We start from the raw sequence: 24000 nt of genomic DNA on the forward strand, positions 1-24000 counted from the left end.
CATTGTGCTGAAATTCCTAATGAGAGCTCACTTTCATTTCAAACTGATTACTTTTACATTATGTCGTGTACTCTACTCCGTGTGCTTTGTACACTTACGATGAACAATAAGGTGTAACAGGATTCATAGGTTTCAGGAGCACATCCGAGTATCCGTACGTGCAGATGGCCCGTTAGTCCGGTACCGAGAGATCCGAGCGGATTCGACCCGTCTCCGGAGGCCGCATGTTCTCTCGGCAGACAGAAATGCGAGCGTTATATACTGTAGCTCTGACTATATAGATGTATGGATTGATATTTGTAAAACCGACGGAGTGCATAATCGCTTTGGTATTTCTGTAGGTGTGGGGAATTAATGCCTGCCTCTAACAATCAAATGTACAAATTGTGTAATCATAGCAGGTCTGTCATAATAGAGTGGTGCAAATTACACTACAGAGAGTGAGAGAGAGAGAGAGAGAGAGAGAGAGCGAGAGAGAGAGAGAGAGAGAGAGAGAGAGAGAGAGAGAGAGAGAGGGAGAGAGAGAGAGAGGCAGAGAGGGAGAGAGAGAGAGAAGAGTGAGAATAGTTTATATATTTATATATATCTGAACCATATACTCTACAGCTATAGTGCTATCTTTTATCTGTCGATCTATAGCTCTCTCTTTCTATCGCTCTTGCTCTCTCCACTCTCCTCTCTCTCCTATCCATCTACTTCTAGCCCTCTACCATCTCCCCTTTTCTACTTCTCGCTATCTCTCTCTCTCTATCTCACTCTCTCACCATCTCTCTCATCTCTCTATCTCTCACTATATCCCACAAAAACTATAGATATCGCAACAGATATATAATACTCTCCTCACCTCTATACTATCTCTATATCTCTCTCACACTCCTCTCTCATCTCTCTCCTCACACAACATATATATGATTTTCTATATACATATAAATATATATATATATATATATATCTATATATATATATATACATATATACATATACATATTTATATAATTATATATATATACATATATATATAGATATATATATATATATAGATATATATATATATATATAAATAAACATACATATATATTATATATATATATATTTATATATCAACATATATATATATATATATATATATAATAGTATATCACAACAGATATATATATATATATATATATATATATATATTATATATATATAGATAATATATATATATATATCAACATATATATAAATCTATATATAGATATCAACATAATAAATATACATATACATATATATATAAGATATATCAACACAATGATATATATATATATATAGATATATAAGATCAACACTTCATATTATACAAATCGAATCAACATATCTAATCTATACCTATAGAGAGAGAGAGAGAGAGAGAGAGAGAGATCGAGAGAGAGATTAGATTAGTCATCCAGGTTAAGGTAAAACAGTGTGCAGCCTTCAGACGGTGTGACTTGTGAGGTCAAGGCTAAACTGCCTCGCCCTGACCTCACTCCCCTTTCTAGTGTACAGCAGTCTGACATTTTCAGGTCACTGAGTGAAAACAGCATGGTCTCTGTTGTCTGCTAATTATTTAGTTAGGGTAACCTACAGTCAGAGGGGACGCTCTCTCTCTCTCTCTCTCTCTCTCTCTCTCTCTCTCTCTCTCTCTTGTGCTGTGCAACACCAACACACAAACAGATCTCCCAGTGGGGGTGAAGGGTGAAGGACAGTTACGGTGGTAGGAGAGGAGTGAAGAGGGGATCTTGTTAATAATTCAGTGAGGGGAGCCGACCGGGGCCTGGGGAGCGAGGGCAAGGAGAGCTTGTCAAAGAGTCAATCAAAAAGACCCTGAGCACACCGAGGTAAGGTCCAGCCACTCAGGTCACGAGCTGCTTGTCTACCACAAAACCCACACACACACCGACTTTCAGCGTGGGGGGTAACAAGAGGAACGGTAGAGAAAGAGAGATTGGCTATGCATATGCATATAAAAAAATAACAAACACCTGCGTGCTTTGGGGTTTTGACTACATTTGCACGAGCATCACGATCGCACCCTCCGTTCCCCCGTCTCCGCCACCACAATTTAGAGCCATATTAGACCCGTTTATCCCACGGGGTATTTTACATGACGCTGTGAGAACAAGCAACGGGCTAAAAGGCTCTGCTCCTGATGATGAAAGCTTTGTTGAGCGGCCAGGTCTATGTACAAAAAAACGATTAGACGGAAATGAGACTTTGAGACATCATTCGTATCCGAATTCAACACCGGATCGTTTTGATTAGTGATATCCAGTTCCGTCATCGTCACCGATTGGTGTGAAGGGGTCACGGGGAGCCTGTGCCTGTCTCAGGCGTCATCGGGCATCGAGGCAGGATACACCCTGGACGGAGTGCCAACCCATCACAGGGCACACACACACTCTCATTCACTCACACACTACGGACAATTTCCCAGAGATGCCAATCAACCTACCATGCATGTCTTTGGACCGGCGGAGGAAACCGGAGTACCCGGAGGAAACCCCCGGGGCACGGGGAGAACATGCAAACTCCACACACACAAGGCGGAGGTGGGAATCGAACCCCCGACCCTGGAGGTGTGAGGCGAACGTGCTAACCACTAAGCCACCGTGACCCCCCTAGTATTTAGCCAACCATTTATGTGGAGCGCAAAAATACGCATAAATGCATAAATCTGTATACTGTCAGTAATCTGTACCTGGAAAAGTCTGTGCTTGTTAGTGCTTCATGGAGCAGTGCGAGTATCACGATTCTTAGATGTTTGTGGATTTCCGTCGACTGGAATGTTACGTGTGTGTGTGTGTGTGTGTGTGTGTGTGTGTGTGTGTGTGTGAGACGATACAAAATCCTTGTCACTGACCCATTGCTACGCCCAATAATTTACACTCTGTACATATACTAGTCTTCATCCACATTTCTACAATTATGCATCCTCGGTTGCCAAATACTTTGCTCCAAAATCCCATCACCAGACATCTCCTAAAATCCAAAACAATGCTTTCAAGCTTGGATCATTGTCAATACTGCCACCAAAGTCATCACATTTTACCCCCAGGGGAAGACACAGGGATTTCCTGATCCTTTCAGAACATGGGATATGTGACACATCTCCTTATGCCCGTCATGTGACACATCTCCTTATGCCCGTCATGTGACACATCTCCTTATGCCCGTCATGTGACACATCTCCTTATGCCCGTCATGTGACACATCTCCTTATGCCCGTCAGGTGACACAGCTCCACGTGCTCCTACATATCACAGGTCATGTCCACCACATCTGACTGACGCTCTGGGTTTTTTACACCCGGTCACTCCGTGTGTCGTCTCTGATCCGATTGCTATCTGATCTGTTAAAACTGTCTCGTTTACATCAGGCCACATAAACACGTCTCGGCGAATCGGATATCGATCCGATCTTTTTACTCCCGCCCAAAATGCTGATATATTTTACCTCATTTCCGGGGTAATTAAAACGGAACACACTTTGGTGTATGCGGTTGTTACAAAAAACATCATTTACTGTTTGCTGCATTTTCACTGGGGGCAGCAGCGCGTTTTAAGACCCAACGAGACGCCTGGGTGAAAGATCAGAGCCAGCGCTGGTGGGAAAACGTGTGTGTTTCTGGCGCGATGCGCGACTCGCGAGTCACCTGCGAGTGACGTACTTCCGTCTGGGAGGAGTTTAGCGCTGACGTATGTGGCTTGAACAACCACGTTCATTTACATTACACCTGTCCAGTTTTCTTCTGAAAACGCGTCCCAGACCCCTCCTGAAGGGGTTCGAACCGTCGGATTTATATCCGTCTCGAAAACGTTTCGGAGGGCATTTAGACCTGTTCTTATTACGATCGGATAGATATCGGATCACAAGAAAACGCATGAAGTGACCGGTGTATGTAAAAAAGCCCCTCTATCCAAAGCAATTTGAGACAGGATACAAACTGAGCGTTGAGGGTAAGAGGCTTATTCAAGGGCCCAAAAGTGACAGCTTTGTATTGCTGGGATTTAAACACATGACATTGTGATCAGCAGTGGCAGTACCTCAACAACAGCCTGCTAGGACAGCCTAACATTAACAGCTCCACCTCTGTCCACTTTCTGTTGGTCAGCCTGTAGATTATCCTACCCCCTACGCTCCCTATGGCAATTACCCCGTACTCTCCGGCTCCTGTAAAGTATGTGGATGAGATAAGTTCTTTCTGCTCGCACGCAGACGACGGCTTGCTTTTGTGTCCTTAAACAGCCACGTGCTTGGATCGTATACTGGCTCGAGTCACTGTAGATAAAAGCAGAATGGATAAATGTAATGTGAACCGAATGTCATCTCACAGATGATTAATATAATGTAGTTTAATTCGTATACTGCTTTCGGGACATCATACGTCACATCCGGCTTAGTGGTTAGCAAGTCCGCCTCACACCTCCAGGGTCGGGGTTCGATTCCCGCCTCCGCCTTGTGTGTGTGTGGAGTTTGCATGTTCTCCCCGTGCCTCGGGGGTTTCCTCCGGGTACTCCGGTTTCCTCCCCCAGTCCAAAGACATGCATGGTAGGTTGATTGGCATCTCTGGAATATTGTCCATAGTGTGTGTGTGTGTGAGTGAGTGAATGAGAGTGTGTGTGCCCTGTGATGGGTTGGCACTCCGTCCAGGGTGTATCCTGCCTCGATGCCCGATGACGCCTGAGATAGACACAGGCTGCCCGATGACGCGAGATAGTTCGGATAAGCGGTAGGAAATGTCTACTATTCAAAATCAGCACAAATAATAAGGCAAAAATGAGACGTTTACGGATAATACAGAAAATACTCGCGCCTAGAAGCAGAGTTTCTGTGTCTAACAGCTGTGAATACAGTTAATCTATTAGAAGGGTATAACTAGAGGAAGTCCATTAGAACACTGGGAGAAAAGGCGGCGGTCTATTAGAGCACAAGCACAGAGAGGATGTCAGTGATGAATGATTCAAATGCGGTGAGGGAGATAGAGACGGAACTGTGTGCTTATCGAGCCTGTTGGGCCCTGGATTTACAGGCACCCCATGACCTGGATCCGGTTTGAGTCTAATGACCATCAGCCCTCTCTCAGTCACACACACACACACACACACTCTCTCTCTCTCTCTCTCTCTAAGAGCTAGTCAGATTCCTACATTGGAGTTAATGGTGTTTATTCCAGGTGAGTGAGTTTGCCATTTCTTGTTGAGAGAATTAAGATGTTAGGCAAATGACGAACACAGCATCGTTAACCGCCTCTTCTCCCACACACACACACACACACACACACACACAACGCACACACGGACCATCCGGCTGGAACGATAATTGGCAAACCCACACAGATCACAGATCAATGTGCTTAGATACCAGAGGGGGTTGTAACCGTGTACCGAATAATGGTAAAGTGTGGTAGGGAAATGTAAAACACAACGCTATATCTGTATTGTGATACCGGAAGAGACCGCATCACATACATTTATTCATTCAGTTATTCATTCTTTATTCATTCATTCATTCATCATTCATCATCATTCATTCATTCATTCACTTATTTATTATTAATTATTATTTATTTTTGCTGTTCCCCTGTTCGGGGTCGCCACGACGGGTCACGCGGTCCTCGTATTAGGATTCGGCACGGTTGCTTTCTCCACCGGCTCTCTGTGCAAGTCAAAGCCATAAGTGCACACAGAACGTTGTAATTATAACGGACTGCAATGGCGGCACATGACTGAGCCTTTAAAAAAAGAAAATCTACGAAGTATGATGACCGAGACGATACAGAATACATCCGCAGAAGAAGCTATTAGAGTAAACAGTAAATGATAATACTTTCATTTCCCTGTTTAGGCAGGAAATAAAAAAAAAAACCTCAGTGAAATCAATCTGTGCAGCGTTTTGGAGCAGAGCGAAGCGTGTCCTATAGAACATGTCAGGCTCCGAAATGAAGCCGTTCGAGTGCGTACTCTTTTTTTTTTTTTCTTTCCCCGCTGGCTGCACGGCTCGCTCCGGCTCAGCGCAGACACTCGATAGCCACAAAATGAACGGCCTTGTTTTTTCGGCAGCCGGAGCCGCAGGCTCGAGCGAACCCTCGTATCGGGACAATAACACAAACATGTCATTATCAGCGCTAAAGATATGATTAAAAGAGCGCTCGGGCTCCATGCGGCCAAGTGCTACTGTAAGAAAAAGATCCTCGCTCCCGGTGGCACTTTAACACGGGGCTCGGGGAATCCGTCTCTCTGCCACTCAACAAACACGAGTCTGGCTGGCCATCAAAAAGAGTCAGAGGTACGGCGAGGAAAAGAGAAGAGAGAGAGAGAGAGAGAGAGAGAGAGAGAGAGAGAGAGAGAGAGAGAGAGAGAGAGGAGAGGGAGGGAAAGAGGGTATAAAACCGAACGAAACAAGCAATGGAGAGGCACCGTTGGGAGAGCTGGTTGTTGAGAGAGGTAATAAAGCACTCATTCCTGGTCTCTCCTTCCATCCGCCCCCACTTGGGACTCGGGGCTGGAGAGCAATAAGAGAGAGGGATAAAAAGAGAGAAAATGAAAGCCTTTTTTTCTGAAAGAGTGGGCGAACAGAACGTGTTCACACAGACGGCTTGCTCACACACAGATACACCGGGCCCCCGTGGTCCAGAAATGAGATCGGAGACTCCCTCCTGTGGCATTGCTACACTTAGATCGAGTGGAGGAGTGCACACAGAAATAAATGCAAACTAAAGAAAGCCATTATACCGTATCACTCCCTCTAACCCACGACGGAACTCCGCGGCCCAGCGAGGTAAAGCCGTTTAAACCCCCAGCCCTTCCGTAATATTCCCTTTCCATCTATTCCAGCTTCAACCACATTCCCAAATTCCCACCGCTCCTCTCGACTTCTTGGAAGACCGCTCCCCGTCCGCCGCCGCCTCTCTCCTACTCCTCGTCTTTATTAAAAACAAACAATCCGGGGCAGAGCCGATTCGCTTCTGCTCTACTGCAAATAAATAAATAAATAAATAAGTAAATAAAAGCCCTGGATTTTATTTTTTTTTTTAATGCAGTGTGGAAACGTGTTCATGTTTCATTGTAAATTTATGAAGTCTCTGAACATGCCACCTCTCTCCGGAGGGGGGGGGGTCGCTAAATGAAAGGAGCAGGCAGTCCAGATTAATATCGTTTCGCAGTGCTCCGATTGCACCGACACTTTAGAGTACAAAAAAAAAAAAAAGCCGGGAAAGGAAGGGGAGGAGGAGGAGGAGGAAGGGTGGTGGTGGCGGTGGTGGCGGCGGTGGTGGCGGCGTTCGGGGTGAGGATTCTGCCGCCTTTGATTCTCTGATATCGGAGGAGAGAGAGAGAGAGAGAGAGAGAGAGAGAGAGACCGACAGACACAGACAGACAGACAGACCGATGAGATAGAGAGACAGCAGACAGACATGACAGAACAGACAGAGTGATAACAGACAGACCGACCTAGACGAGAGACACAGAGAGATGACGAGAGAGAGAGAGAGACAGAGAGTTAGAGAGACAGAGAGCAGAGAGAGAGAGAGAGAGAGATAGACAGAGAGGAGTGCGAGAGAGCGACCGACAGACAGACAGAGAGAGTGAGAGAGAGAGAGAGACAGAGTGTGAGAGTGGACAGCCAGACAGATGTAAGAGAGAGAGAGAGACAGACACGACGAGAGAGAGAGAGAGAGACAGAGAGAGAGATCAGAGAGACAGACAGAGAGAGAGACAGACCGAGAGTTAGAGAGACAGACAGAGAGATAGACAGACGAGAGAGAGAGAACAGACAGAGTTAGAGAGACGCAGAGAGAGAGAGAGACGAGAGAGTGAGAGAGACAGACATAACAGACAGAGATAGAGTGAGCGAGAGAGAGAGAGTAGAGACACGAGAGAGACAGCGAGAGTGAATAGATCAGACAGACAGACAGAGTTAGAGAGAGATAGAGAGTGAGAGAGAGAGAGGAGTGGTGCGTGAGAGAGAGAGAGACAGAGTTTATAGATGACCGCAAGCTATAGAGACAGACAGACAGAGAGAGTGTAATATGACCGACGAGACAGACAGTGAGAGACGAGAGAGAGGCCAGAGAGAGAGAGAGAGAGGAAGCGAGACAGACCGACGAGAGTGTAGAGAGACAACAGCGAGAGACAGACAGGACGAGAGAGTGAGAGAGACAGCCATACAGACAGACAGACAGAGAGAGAGAGAGACATAGTTAGTAGACAGAGAGAGAGAGAGACAGAGTTAGAGAGACAGAGAGAGAGAGAGAGACAGACAGAGAGAGTGAATAAGACAGACAGACAGAGTTAGAGAGAGAGAGAGAGAGAGAGAGAGAGAGAGAGTGAGAGAGACAGACAGACAGACAGACAGACAGACAGACAGACAGACAGACAGTGAATAAGACAGACAGACAGAGTTAGAGAGATAGAGTTAGAGAGAGAGAGAGAGAGAGAGAGAGAGAGAGAGAGAGAGAGAGAGAGAGAACATTTCTCTTCAACTGTCAATCTGACAACACACATGAAGAGCACATTTATCATATCAGTGCTGTGTGAAGGATTTTCATCTGAAAGACAGCAACAGTCGACATCTTATTTATCTGTAATACTTATGTCTCAGGTTCCAGGTCATTTTTTTTTATTCTGGGGGGAAAAATAAATAAATAAATAAATAAATATACATCAAGGTCTTTCTTAAATTCTCAACTCTTAGCTACTGTGAGTTTACTGCAGGACCTCCAGTTCAGTACACAGTGCATTTATTAATATAACTGTATGTTATGTGGTAGCGAGGTGAAGAGAATGGCAGCTAGTTACCGTGGACACGAGCAGGAGACCCCAACAATGCAGGAACCATTTAAAGTCTTCTGTAAAGATGTATGTGCTTCTTTGAAGGATAGAATGGGGTTAATGCAGGACTGTGTGTGTGTGTGTGTGTGTGCTTGTGTGTGAGTGCTTGTGCATGTGTGTGTGTGTGTGTGTGAGTGTGTGTGTTTGCGTGTGTGTGTGTGCGTGTGTGTTTGTGTGTGTATGTGTGTGTGTGTCTTGTGTGTGTATGTTTGTGTGTGTTTGTGTGTGTTTGTGTGTTTTTGTTTGTGGTGATTTGTGTGTGTGTTCTTGTCGTGTTTGTTTGTGTGTGCTTGTGTCTGTGTGTGTTTGTTTGTTTTGTGTTTGCTTTTGTCTGTGTTTGTTTTATTGTGGTATGTTTTTTCTTTGTGTGTGTGCTTTGTGTATGTTGTTTGATGTTTGTTGTGTCGTGTGTTTTTTTGTGTTTGTGTTTGTTTGTTTGTTTGTGTGTTTTTGTTTGTGTGTTTGTTTTGTTTTTGTTTTTTGTTTTTTGTGTGTTTTTTGTTTTTTGTGTTGTTTGTTTTTTTGTGTTTTTTGTCTATCTTTTTGTTTTCTCTCTTGTGTGTTTTCTCTCTTGTTTTTTCTTGTTTTTTTGTTTTTTTGTGTGTGTTTCTTTCTTGTGTGTATAGTTTCTCTCTTTGTGTCTGTTTGTGTGTGTGTGTGTGTGTGTGAGATGTAGCACCAGGGCTGGGCTCTGAGCTGACCAGGCAGTTACCAGTGCAGAGAAGACATGCCTGGCCCCAGCGAGTTGCACTAATACACTTGGCAGCCAATTCTGGGTCAAGCTTATACCCTGTGGGGTAGAAGGACACTGAGTAATCTGTATTCAGTCTTGACTTTGTCCCACATCAGATACGCAACATTAGCCGCTAACTCACTCTATAGACTAGTGTCCTTCAGTTTATATTACTTTATGTTAATAGAAAAAAATTACATACAACATCATTTGTCATTGTTAGTTGGGGCTGCAGACGGCTGATTTATATGCATGTGTTTACGGTAGAGGGGGCGGAGGTAAGGCGGGGCAGTGGGGGTGAGGTGTCTTTTGAGAATTTATTGATCTCTGATCCAGCCCCCACCTTCCACCACCTCTCCTCCTAGGGTCTACTGATTAATATTCGCCGACAGGCATCGGAACCGATGGGAACTATAGACAAACCCTAGTACTTGCTCCTACACACTCGACATAAAAAAGCCGAGGTTAAGTTATCATGCCATTAGAGTCCTTTAAGATGCACGCAGCATTCGCACGGGGCTCATTTAGACAAGTCACTTAATTAAACATTCTATTCTCAAAAGCCACTTCTAAGATCTATAGGATCATTTGTAACAGAAGAAGCCTTTTACCTATGACTCCTATATCCTGTGTCCTGTCTCCCTGCTGCCTGGAGCCTCTCTGTACAGCCTTTCTGTACTGATCGTCCCTCCTGCTCAGACTGCATACACACACACACACACACACCTAGTCAATGACACACACCTGCCACGTCTCGCCACAACCGCCTGCTCTGAACAGACAGACAGGTCAGTCAGACAGCCAAATCAGTGATCGATACGGTGCTTCGTGCCGCCAGCGTCTACAACCCCACACACACACACACACACACAACACACACTCAGACAGACAGCCCGCACACAGAGACTAACGGGAGCCGTCTGGTGGCCGTCTCACACTAAGGTTTCTTCTTAAACACACACACGACACACCGATGAGTCGGGAGGCTTGATACCATAACATCATAAGGTTTTCTTTTATTTTGGATCTACTGTAAGTGAATTTATTAAACTTAGGCTGTCACGTACAGTACTGTACACACGTACAGACACGACTGGCGGCGTCGAACCAAAAGAGCAAGCCGATACACTCGAGACGGGCGTTATTATTCAAGTCCGTTAATTAATCCTCTCTAATTAATCTCTTACATTATTACAAAAGGGCTTTGCAGAGCATTGTGCTGAAATTCCTAATGAGAGCTCACTTTCATTTCAAACTGATTACTTTTACATTATGTCGTGTACTCTACTCCGTGTGCTTTGTACACTTACGATGAACAATAAGTGTAACAGGATTCATAGGTTTCAGGAGCACATCCGAGTATCCGTACGTGCAGATGGCCCGTTAGTCCGTACCGAGAGATCCGAGCGGATTCGACCCCGTCTCCGGAGGCCGCATGTTCTCTCGCAGACAGAAATGCGAGCGTTATATACTGTAGCTCTGACTATATAGATGTATGGATTGATATTTGTAAAACCGACGGAGTGCATCATCGCTTGGTGGGGATGTTCTGTAGTGTGGGGATTACATGCCTGCTCTAATACAATCACATGTACAAAGTGTGTACTCATCGCAAGGTCTGTCATAATAGAGTGTGTGTGCAATGCAACTACATAGATATTGCAGAAGAGATAGATACGAGATATATAGCGAGATCTGCCTAGCGAGAGAGCGCGAGAGAGAGAGATAGAGATAGAGAGATCATCCGATCGAGATGAGGGAGACGTTCTGAGGTGCTAGCTAGACTGGACGTTCGCGCGCTTTCTCTCTTTCTTCTCTTTCTTTCCTGCCCTCTCCTCTCCCTCTCTCTCTCTTTGCTAGCGTCTCTCTCTCGCTTTCTCTCCCTGAGGCAGAGAGGTAGAGAGGGACTAGATCTAGACTGACATCTCGATACCGTGACATCGACGAGCCTAGTTTAGAAGGAGAGAGACAGCTCAGTGCTCTCATAGGCTCACGCTATAAACCTCAATATATGATAGAGGGCTCGCGGAGCATCATGTGATCCACAGATAGAGCGCGCTACTACTAGAGAGCAGAGAGAGAAGTGCGAGAGCACTGAGAGAGAGAGACACAGAGCCAAACATAGAGAGATGGACAGATACAGAGTAAGAGAAGAGAGAGAGAGCGAGAGAGAGAGAGATATAGACAGAGTAACGAGACGATTGGAGAAGTAGAGAGAGCAGACTATAGAGATAGAGAGATAGAGAGCGAGAGAGAGAGCAGACGAGAGAGAGAAAGAAACAGACAGAGAGAGAGCAACAGTGAGTGAGAGTGAGAGAGCATCCTCGTCGTGAGGAGCGAGAGAGAGATAGAGAGCTCTAAACAGATGCTCTCTCTCTCTCTCTCTCTAGACAGATCGTCTCTCTCTCTCTATGCTACAGATCACTACAGCTATCTCACATCATCCCGATGATATCCATAGCGAGGCTCGCTATAGTCTTCCCATCTACTAGATCATCGAGCGATATAGAGTCGAGACACTATCGATTATCACCAGATATCGCTATAGAGCTAAGAGATCTCTCACCTCGCTATCTACTCATCAACAGCTCTTCCCTCTGCTCCCTCTCTCTCTCTCTCTCTCTCTCTCCCTCTCTCTCTCTCTCTTCTATATAGATTATGCTCAGTCCATTTACAAAAATGTCCCACAGTGTGCAGCCTTCAGACGGTGTGACTTGTGAGGTCAAGGCTAAACTGCCTCGCCCTGACCTCACTCCCCTTTCTAGTGTACAGCAGTCTGACATTTTCAGGTCACTGAGTGAAAACAGCATGGTCTCTGTTGTCTGCTAATTATTTAGTTAGGGTAACCTACAGTCAGAGGGGACGCTCTCTCTCGCTCTCTCTCTCTCTCTCTCTCTCTCTTGTGCTGTGCAACACCAACACACAAACAGATCTCCCAGTGGGGGTGAAGGGTGAAGGACAGTTACGGTGGTAGGAGAGGAGTGAAGAGGGGATCTTGTTAATAATTCAGTGAGGGGAGCCGACCGGGGCCTGGGGAGCGAGGGCAAGGAGAGCTTGTCAAAGAGTCAATCAAAAAGACCCTGAGCACACCGAGGTAAGGTCCAGCCACTCAGGTCACGAGCTGCTTGTCTACCACAAAACCCACACACACACCGACTTTCAGCGGGGGTAACAAGAGAACGGTAGAGAAAGAGAGATTGTCTATGCATATGCAATATAAAAAATAAACACCTGCGTGCTTTGGGGGTTTGACTACATTTGCACGAGCAATCACGATCGCACCCTCCGTTCCCACGTCTCCGCCACCACAATTTAGCCATATTAGACCCGGTTTATCCCACGGGGTATTTTACATGACGCTGTGAGAACAAGCAACGGGCTAAAAGGCTCTGCTCCTGATGATGAAAGCTTTGTTGAGCGGCCGGGTCTATGTACAAAAAAACGATTAGACGGAAATGAGACTTTGAGACATCATTCGTATCCGAATTCAACACCGGATCGTTTTGATTAGTGATATCCAGTTCCGTCATCGTCACCGATTGGTGTGAAGGGGTCACGGGGAGCCTGTGCCTGTCTCAGGCGTCATCGGGCATCGAGGCAGGATACACCCTGGACGGAGTGCCAACCCATCACAGGGCACACACACACACTCTCATTCACTCACACACTACGGACAATTTCCCAGAGATGCCAATCAACCTAGCATGCATGTCTTTGGACCGGCGGAGGAAACCGGAGTACCCGGAGGAAACCCCCGGGGCACGGGGAGAACATGCAAACTCCACACACACAAGGCGGAGGCGGGAATCGAACCCCCGACCCTGGAGGTGTGAGGCGAACGTGCTAACCACTAAGCCAACGTGACCCCCCTAGTATTTAGCCAACCATTTATGTGGAGCGCAAAAATACGCATAAATGCATAAATCTGTATACTGTCAGTAATCTGTACCTGGAAAAGTCTGTGCTTGTTAGTGCTTCATGGAGCAGTGCGAGTATCACGATTCTTAGATGTTTGTGGATTTCCGTCGACTGGAATGTTACGTGTGTGTGTGTGTGTGTGTGTGTGTGTGTGTGAGACGATACAAAATCCTTGTCACTGACCCATTGCTACGCCCAATAATTTCCACTCTGTACATATACTAGTCTTCATCCACATTTCTACAATTATGCATCCTCGGTTGCCAAATACTTTGCTCCAAAATCCCATCACCAGACATCTCCTAAAATCCAAAACAATGCTTTCAAGCTTGGATCATTGTCAATACTGCCACCAAAGTCATCACATTTTACCCCCAGGGGAAGACACAGGGATTTCCTGATCCTTTCAGAACATGGGATATGTGACACATCTCCTTATGCCCGTCATGTGACACATCTCCTTATGCCCGTCATGTGACACATCTCCTTATGCCCGTCATGTGACACATCTCCTTATGCCCGTCATGTGACACATCTCCTTATGCCCGTCATGTGACACAGCTCCACGTGCTCCTACATATCACAGGTCATGTCCACCACATCTGACTGACGCTCTGGGTTTTTTACACCCGGTCACTCCGTGTGTCGTCTCTGATCCGATTGCCATCTGATCTGTTAAAACTGTCTCGTTTACATCAGGCCACATAAACACGTCTCGGCGAATCGGATATCGATCCGATCTTTTTACTCCCGCCCAAAATGCTGATATATTTTACCTCATTTCCGGGATAATTAAAACGGAACACACTTTGGTGTATGCGGTTGTTACAAAAAACATCATTTACTGTTTGCTGCATTTTCACTGGGGGCAGCAGCGCGTTTTAAGACCCAACGAGACGCCTGGGTGAAAGATCGGAGCCAGCGCTGGTGGGAAAACGTGTGTGTTTCTGGCGCGATGCGCGACTCGCAAGTCACCTGCGAGTGACGTACTTCCGTCTGGGAGGAGTTTAGCGCTGACGTATGTGGCTTGAACAACCACGTTCATTTACACCTGTCCAGTTTCTTCTGAAACGCGTCCCAGACCACCTCCTGAAGGGGTTCGAACCGTCGGATTTATATCCGTCTCGAAAACGTTTCGGAGGGCATTTAGACCTGGTCTTATTACGATCGGATAGATATCGGATCACAGAAAACGCATGAAGTGACCAGGTGTATGTAAAAAGCCCCTCTGATCCAAAGCAATTTTGAGACAGGATACAAACTGAGCGGTTGAGGGTTAAGAGGCTTATTCAAGGGCCCAAAAGTGACAGCTTTGTATTGCTGGGATTTAAACACATGACATTGTGATCAGCAGTGCAGTACCTCAACAACAGCCTGCTATGACAGCCTAACATTACAGCTCCACCTCTGTCACTTTCTGTTGGTCAGCCTGTAGATTATCCTACCCCCTACGCTCCCTATGGCAATTACCCCGTACTCTCCGGCTCCTGTAAAGTATGTGGATGAGATAAAGTTCTTTCTGCTCGCACGCAGACGACGGCTTGCTTTTGTGTCCTTAAACAGCCACGTGCTTGGATCGTATACTGGCTCGAGTCACTGTAGATAAAAGCAGAATGGATAAATGTAATGTGAACCGAATGTCATCTCACAGATGATTAATATAATGTAGTTTAATTCGTATACTGCTTTCGGGACATCATACGTCACATCCGGCTTAGTGGTTAGCAAGTCCGCCTCACACCTCCAGGGTCGGGGTTCGATTCCCGCCTCCGCCTTGTGTGTGTGTGGAGTTTGCATGTTCTCCCCGTGCCTCGGGGGTTTCCTCCGGGTACTCCGGTTTCCTCCCCCAGTCCAAAGACATGCATGGTAGGTTGATTGGCATCTCTGGAATATTGTCCATAGTGTGTGTGTGTGTGAGTGAGTGAATGAGAGTGTGTGTGCCCTGTGATGGGTTGGCACTCCGTCCAGGGTGTATCCTGCCTCGATGCCCGATGACGCCTGAGATAGACACAGGCTGCCCGATGACGCGAGATAGTTCGGATAAGCGGTAGGAAATGTCTACTATTCAAAATCAGCACAAATAATAAGGCAAAAATGAGACGTTTACGGATAATACAGAAAATACTCGCGCCTAGAAGCAGAGTTTCTGTGTCTAACAGCTGTGAATACAGTTAATCTATTAGAAGGGTATAACTAGAGGAAGTCCATTAGAACACTGGGAGAAAAGGCGGTCTATTAGAGCACAAGCACAGAGAGGATGTCAGTGATGAATGATTCAAATGCGGTGAGGGAGATAGAGACGGAACTGTGTGCTTATCGAGCCTGTTGGGCCCTGGATTTACAGGCACCCCATGACCTGGATCCGGTTTGAGTCTAATGACCATCAGCCCTCTCTCAGTCACACACACACACACACACACTCTCTCTCTCTCTCTCTCTAAGAGCTAGTCAGATTCCTACATTGGAGTTAATGGTGTTTATTTCCAGGTGAGTGAGTTGCCATTTCTTGTTGAGAGGAATTAAGATGTTAGGCTAAATGACGAACACAGCATCGTTAACCGCCTCTTCTCCCACACACACACACACACACACACACACACACACGCACACACGGACCATCCGGCTGGAACGATAATTGGCAAACCCACACAGATCACAGATCAATGTGCTTAGATACCAGAGGGGGTTGTAACCGTGTACCGATATAATGGTAAAGTGTGGTAGGGAAATGTAAACACAACGCTATATCTGTATTGTGATACCGGAAGAGACCGCATCACATACATTTTATTCATTCATTTATTCATTCATTTATTCATTCATTCATTCATTCATTCATTCATTCATTCATTCATTCATTCACTTATTTACTTATTTAATTATTTATTTATTTTTGCTGTTCCCCTGTTCGGGGTCGCCACGACGGGTCACGCGGTCCTCGTATTAGATTCGGCACGGTGCTTTTCTCCACCGGCTCTCTGTGCAAGTCAAAGCCATAAGTGCACACAGAACGTTGTAATTATAACGGACTGCAATGGCGGCACATGACTGAGCCTTTAAAAAAAGAAAATCTACGAAGTATGATGACCGAGACGATACAGAATACATCCGCAGAAGAAGCTATTAGAGTAAACAGTAAATGATAATACTTTCATTTCCCTGTTTAGGCAGGAAATAAAAAAAAATACCACAGTGAAATCAATCTGTGCAGCGTTTTGGAGCAGAGCGAAGCGTGTCCTATAGAACATGTCAGGCTCCGAAATGAAGCCGTTCGAGTGCGTACTCTTTTTTTTTTTTTCTTTCCCCGCTGGCTGCACGGCTCGCTCCGGCTCAGCGCAGACACTCGATAGCCACAAAATGAACGGCCTTGTTTTTTCGGCAGCCGGAGCCGCAGGCTCGAGCGAACCCTCGTATCGGGACAATAACACAAACATGTCATTATCAGCGCTAAAGATATGATTAAAAGAGCGCTCGGGCTCCATGCGGCCAAGTGCTACTGTAAGAAAAAGATCCTCGCTCCCGGTGGCACTTTAACACGGGGCTCGGGGAATCCGTCTCTCTGCCACTCAACAAACACGAGTCTGGCTGGCCATCAAAAAGAGTCAGAGGTACGGCGAGGAAAAGAGAAGAGAGAGAGAGAGAGAGAGAGAGAGAGAGAGAGAGAGAGAGAGAGAGAGAGAGAGAGGAGAGGGAGGGAAAGAGGGTATAAAACCGAACGAAACAAGCAATGGAGAGGCACCGTTGGGAGAGCTGGTTGTTGAGAGAGGTAATAAAGCACTCATTCCTGGTCTCTCCTTCCATCCGCCCCCACTTGGGACTCGGGGCTGGAGAGCAATAAGAGAGAGGGATAAAAAGAGAGAAAATGAAAGCCTTTTTTTCTGAAAGAGTGGGCGAACAGAACGTGTTCACACAGACGGCTTGCTCACACACAGATACACCGGGCCCCCGTGGTCCAGAAATGAGATCGGAGACTCCCTCCTGTGGCATTGCTACACTTAGATCGAGTGGAGGAGTGCACACAGAAATAAATGCAAACTAAAGAAAGCCATTATACCGTATCACTCCCTCTAACCCACGACGGAACTCCGCGGCCCAGCGAGGTAAAGCCGTTTAAACCCCCAGCCCTTCCGTAATATTCCCTTTCCATCTATTCCAGCTTCAACCACATTCCCAAATTCCCACCGCTCCTCTCGACTTCTTGGAAGACCGCTCCCCGTCCGCCGCCGCCTCTCTCCTACTCCTCGTCTTTATTAAAAACAAACAATCCGGGGCAGAGCCGATTCGCTTCTGCTCTACTGCAAATAAATAAATAAATAAATAAGTAAATAAAAGCCCTGGATTTTATTTTTTTTTTTAATGCAGTGTGGAAACGTGTTCATGTTTCATTGTAAATTTATGAAGTCTCTGAACATGCCACCTCTCTCCGGAGGGGGGGGGGTCGCTAAATGAAAGGAGCAGGCAGTCCAGATTAATATCGTTTCGCAGTGCTCCGATTGCACCGACACTTTAGAGTACAAAAAAAAAAAAAAGCCGGGAAAGGAAGGGGAGGAGGAGGAGGAGGAAGGGTGGTGGTGGCGGTGGTGGCGGCGGTGGTGGCGGCGTTCGGGGTGAGGATTCTGCCGCCTTTGATTCTCTGATATCGGAGAGAGAGAGAGAGAGAGAGAGAGAGAGAGAGAGAGAGAGAGAGAGAGAGAGAGGAGTGTGATGTCGTGTAATGAGTGTAAACGCATACCGAGAACCTCTTCACTGATTTATATGAACGGAAGGCGGTTGTCATGTCTGATTAGAGCATTAGAGCATCTCGGGACATGGTGACGGAGGTGAATAGAGATCCGATGCTGTCTTCGACTTCTTTTTCTTGACAGGTTTTGTTTTAATATATCGGGCAACTTTTTTTTTTCTTTTTTTTATCTAAACCAAAGCTTTCTCTTTTGCTTTTGATTCCCTAACTTTTCTAGCAAGCATTCCAAACCCATTCATTCATTCGTTATCTACCGCTTATCCGAACTTCTCGGGCATCATCGGGCATCGAGGCAGGATACACCCTGGACGGAGTACCAACCCATCACAGGGCACACACACACTCAAATTCACTCACACACTCACACACTACGGACAATTTTCCAGAGATGCCAATCAACCTACCATGCATGTCTTTGGACCGGGGGAGGAAACCGGAGTACCCGGAGGAAACCCCCGAGGCACGGGGAGAACATGCAAACTCCACACACACGAGGCGGAGGCGGGAATCGAAACCCCGGACCCTGGAGGTGTGAGACTCACGGTATAATCCGATCTCACCACATCATTATATTAACCCCATGTATATTTATGTGTCACATAATTACATTATTGGAGTTTAAAAAAGATTCTTAATTGCTGTTGAATTCTTCCACACAGCATCAGGATCAGTCTGAAGCCCGACTCTGACCTACGGGTTCGGTTAAGTCTCGCACAGAAGTAATGCAGTCTGTGCCTCTGCACCGCTCCAGTGTACGGAGCTGTTAATTAAATCTATTCTAGGTCACAAGATAAATGGCTGTGACTCTAAAGTGTTAGCCCCACACCAGCGAAGAAAAAATAATAGTGCTTTTCACCAGCTTTGATGGATTTAAATGAAAAGCGTCATTAATAAAGTCAAGCGGTTGAGGGTAAAAGCACACTATTAATAACGGTGCTTTATGACTGTAAGGAATATTGTATACAACAACACAAGTCTGTAACTACAAAGAGGAGGGGTTTGGGGGAAAGCCAAGGCAACCCGATACGACTGAAACAGGAGTATGTTGTACCGTAACTGTGGGCCGCTTAAAGCGTCTGAACACACGGGATGGAGACGTTTGTCCTGGTCTAGTGAACTAAGTAACATGAACAGTTGTGATGTGGTAGCTCGGTGGTTAAGGTGTTCGACTACTGGTCGGAAGGTCATTGGTTCGAATCCCTGGTCCACCAAGTAGATCCACTTAGATCCGAAAACCCGAGGTCCGACCCGAGACCGAGCGGGTTCGGGTCTAAAAGTTTCACGTGTACCTCGGACACGGGTCGGGTATAATAATAGCTGCGTCGGGTCTCGGGTAATTTAAAACGAATGTGTTTTTACCGAACGGACCCGAGAAGACCCGAACTACTGTATCTCGTGTGTGTGCATCGACTCGAGTCCTTTTCCAACCTCTCCTCTGTTTGCCAAGACCGCTTGCGACATGCGGCTGGCGACGTGCGGCTGGCGGTAAGCTAATTTACGTTGAAACAGACCTGTCAATCAATTTTGAATCCACTCTGTAGCGGTTACTTTAGTGTAGAGTTACGCAACGTTCGGGTCCATTCGGGTAAAAAAAAAAAGCCGTCGGGTCGGGTCGATTCGGATCAAATTTTTTCCGGGTTTGTCTCGGAAATGTCTATTTCTTTAGACCCGAGAAGACCTCTAGCACGAAGCGGTCGATGCTGGGCCCCTGAGCAAGGCCCTTAACCCTCAAGTGCTTAGGTGTATAAACTGAAATAGAAATGTAAGTCAGTCTGGATAAGAGTGTCTGCTAAATGCTCCGTATAATACAAGCTCAGAGTTAAACAATAACCGCTTCCGAAATAATCGCGCGATTTTTATCAAAAAAGATCAATCCGGATAAAGCCGGAACATCGTCTAAGGAACGGTGAGAGAACGAGCAAGGAATGGCACGAGACGAGCAAGCCTGATACATTTTAATAGAAAAACAGTATATCAATTTAAACAGCTCCGGTGTCACCCCATCACCCTGCCTAAACCTGCCGGCATGCCACCCGGCCAATCAAAGCTCTCCACCAATTCATTTAAATAAGAGAGGACTTGGCCGGGGGGAGAGTAAATGATGAGGCGACATGTTACGCTGATTTATATCTGGAGGCAATAAAAGAAGCATTTCTGTTCCTGCCTGTTTAATATGCGAATATGCAGGGCTTCTCCGTCCTGACAGCCCGTCATTAATAAAACCCTTGTAAGTGAGCAAAGATAGCGATATTTCATCTTTATGAAAATACATGATGATAGTTTTACACTGTATAATTTTGAAACCGGTGCCAATGTGCCCTCACAGGCCCGGCGAGAGTGTGATCCCACAGCCATAAGTCAGACAGACAGACGGACCGGGCCTCGGCGTCCTCGCCCGCGAGACGTACCGGCGCGCCGACACAAGACGTAGACAAGCTCGGATCTGGACGCTCGTGTACTCGTCTCCCTGAATCATTATGTAAACAGAGAACAAACACTGGAATTACAGTAAGCGTCATAAATCCTCGCAATGCGTTCGCGGTAAACGTTTAAAATAGTCCGAGCACGCCAGAGCTTCTGAGTTACGAGCGTCACGGAGAAAAGACACACGAGCGTTCTTTAAGATTACAGTATGACAGCAAGGAGAACGCTCGCCATGGCTTTTAGTCTGATGTCAAGGAGATGTGCCATTTGAGAGCGAGTCCCGAGTCTACCGTTATAAGTTGTAACCGAGCCCGGCGTACGGTACGGGACGACAGACCCCCCGACCCCCACCCCCCCCTTTAGGATAATCGGTATTGTCAGCTGAAAACTTGCCTCTAGAACAAAATAGATTTAAATACAGACAAATAACGAAAGGCTCAGCCAAAAAAAAAAAACAATATAGCGAATACACCGATTTATGGAGCTCACAGTATTCCAAGTCCAGAGTGGCAGCGAGCATGTAATCAAAATCTCACACTGTTTTAAACACTAAATTGGGACATCAAAGAAAGACCGGATCGTGAAATGATTAGGCAGATGGAAGACAAGCAGAAGAAGAATGATAAAATGTTAATTAGTCTCTCGGCTAGTTGGGTCAGACTAATGAAAAAGCCATTTTTGGTTAAGGCCGCGATCGTGACCGTGCACCAGAACTACACCGCCAATACAATCGTGTTCATTTTACTGTCTTTATTGTGGTGTAAGAACGGCAGATTTTGATTAAAAATAAAAAAAAACTTAACACACAAAAAAATTCTAATCTTAAAAGATTATAACGTTAGAAAAATATTTGTATTTTTAGTATCATTGATGTGTCAAAGTATGAGCAGTGATTAATGGTCAGGTTCTATTCTCTCTCTCTATCACACACACAGACACACACACACATACACATGCACACATGCACACACACACACACACACACACACACACACACACACGGACGGACACACAGACCAACACACAGACACACACACGGACACACACAAACTCACACATACGGAGACACGCACGGGCACACAGACACACAAACATACAGACACAAACATACAGACACACACGTGTGGACGCACACTGACACACATGGACACACACACAGACACAGAACCACATGGACACACAAACACAGACACACACACACACGGACACAGATACACACATACACACGGACACACATATACACACATACACACGGACACACATACACACACAGACACACACATACACACGGACACACATATACACACATACACACGGACACACATATACACATGGACACACACATACACATGGACACACATACACACGGACACACAGACACACAGACACACAGACACACAGACACACAGACACACAGACACACAGACACACGGACACACGGACACACGGACACACGGACACACGGACACACGGACACACGGACACACGGACACACGGACACACGGACACACAGACACACAGACACACAGACACACAGACACACACATACAAACAGACACACAAAGACACACAAAGACACACATACACACACAGACACACATACACACACAGACACACATATACACACAGACACACATACACACACAGACACATATACACACAGACACACATACAAACAGACACACAAAGACACACATACACACACATATACAATCAGACACACACATACACACAGACACACATATACACACATTTACACACACACACAGAGACACACACATTTACACACATATACACACACATACACATAGACACACACGTATACACACAGACACACATATACACACACATACACACTGACACACACATACACACGGACACACACATACACACGGACACACATATACACACGGACACACATATACACACAGACACACACTAACACATACACACAGACACACACATACACACAGACACACATATACACACATTTACACACACACACACAGACACACACATATACACACACATACACATAGACACACACATATACACACACATACACACTGACACACACATACACACACATACACACTGACACACATATACACACACATACACACAGACAGACACATACACACAGACACACATATACACACACATACACACCGACACACATATACACACACATACACACTGACACACACATATACACACATACACACTGACACACACATACACACACATACACACAGACAGACACATACACACAGACACACATATACACACACATACACACTGACACACATATACACACATTTACACACACACACACACAGACACACACATATACACATAGACACACACATACACACAGACACACATATACACACACATACACACTGACACACACATACACACACATACACACTGACACACATATACACACACATACACACAGACAGACACAGACACACAGACACACATATACACACACATACACACCGACACACATATACACACACATACACACTGACACACACATATACACACGTACAACACAAGGAATATCAGCCAGTACAGAGCGTCGGGCTCTGTTGCAGAAACAGGAACCGTGACGGGTAAAGAGCTTCTTCACACGCAACGGTTTTTAAAGATTGAATTTAATCAGACACAAGAAAATAAACCCCTCATCACTTCAGAGCAAAATAAATACAGCTTATTATGAGGATAATAATAACTTGGCTGCAGGGGAGAAGCTGCCATCCTACCTGATGGAAACAGCCTTCATCCAGAGCTCGAGTAATCAGTAAACATGAAGCGAGGAGTTTTTTATACACACACACGGTCGTGTCCTGCTTTAAGGCAGACAAGGAACATGTTGGTCTAATATACAAACACATGTTTATCTATTAAAGACATGACACCTTCTGCACAGCACCAGGCGAAAAATTGGAAGTTTGGGGAAAAGAGATGTTTAAGTTCTCTGGTGTAATGTTTGTGCCTGGAAAAGCACTTGAGACTCACCGTTAACGTCGTCCGCTTGTGAGGGACATTTTGTCTCTGGTCTGTTTCTATGTCCCACACGTCACGTAACACAAAGCGCTAAATAGCTCTTTTTAGTTTTATTCAGGTGTTTTCCTACATCTCATACCGTACTTAGCAAAGACTTAGTCTTCTGTCTGTCTTAAAATGTGGGGCTGAACCACATGGACACACATGGACACACGGACACACATATACACACGGACACACATGGACATGGACACACAGACACACATATACACACGGACACACATGGACATGGACACACATACACACGGACACAGACACAC

General features: G+C 45.7%; 1 protein-coding gene across 2 annotated transcripts in view; it reads right to left on the minus strand.

Moving 5' to 3' along the window:
- Nucleotides 1-24000, minus strand: part of wwox (WW domain containing oxidoreductase) — a 233937-nt gene that overhangs the window by 82651 nt on the left and 127286 nt on the right. The gene's annotated exons all lie outside the window — the stretch shown is intronic.

The sequence above is a fragment of the Tachysurus fulvidraco genome, chromosome 10, assembly GCF_022655615.1.
Source record: "Tachysurus fulvidraco isolate hzauxx_2018 chromosome 10, HZAU_PFXX_2.0, whole genome shotgun sequence".
Classification (NCBI taxonomy): Eukaryota; Metazoa; Chordata; class Actinopteri; order Siluriformes; family Bagridae; genus Tachysurus; species Tachysurus fulvidraco.